The sequence below is a fragment of the Colobus angolensis genome, unplaced genomic scaffold (genome assembly GCF_000951035.1).
Source record: "Colobus angolensis palliatus isolate OR3802 unplaced genomic scaffold, Cang.pa_1.0 Scaffold379, whole genome shotgun sequence".
NCBI classification, from domain to species: domain Eukaryota; kingdom Metazoa; phylum Chordata; class Mammalia; order Primates; family Cercopithecidae; genus Colobus; species Colobus angolensis.
This window is the reverse complement of record NW_012117143.1, coordinates 1496007-1496707: the sequence shown is the minus strand read 5'-3', so window position 1 is coordinate 1496707 and position 701 is coordinate 1496007.

Genomic DNA, 701 nt, shown 5'->3' with positions numbered 1-701 from the left:
CCTTCTGATGCCATGATTGGTCTTTCTGGTTTGGCCAGCTCCCCAGCCCCACATCCTGAGACATCTTGTTAGTATAAGCTAGGTGCTCACCATGACAGAGATGCCCTGTCCCTCTCAGGACATTTCAGGGATTTAAAGGGCACCAACTGGAGCTGGGACAAAGGCCATCCAAACTCTTTGTTATACCACAGTCAGCAATTCTGCTTTCAATCTGATGCGTAAGGACCAGGCCTAGTGATAACCATATGGCTGACCTGAACTGTGCCTGAGTGCCTGCATGAGAAGAGTCTGTGCTCTGTCTGTTCTGGTGGCAAGTCTAGTCAAGTGTCAGTTGATGAGTTTAAATGGTATTTGGAGCTACAACAAATTCAGTGGGATGGAAATATATGTGATTTCTATTGTTGAGAAGTTGGAAGTACTACTGATACTGTGGTTTGTTTACATTCATGATAGAAGGAACTGCTGTACTTCAGGTAGAGGGTAGGAAAGATGAAGATAAAATTTTTCTCCTGTCCAAATCCATGGTCCTTATAAATGCTGACCATGTATTACACTTGTATTACAACTTGGTGTTTAGATGTTTAGTGGTTTAGGGTGTTTAATAATTTTTTTTTTTTGAGATGGATTCTCGCTCTGTCACCCAGGCTGAATGAAGTGCAGTGGCGTGATCTCGGCTCACTGCAACCTCCACCTCCTGGGTT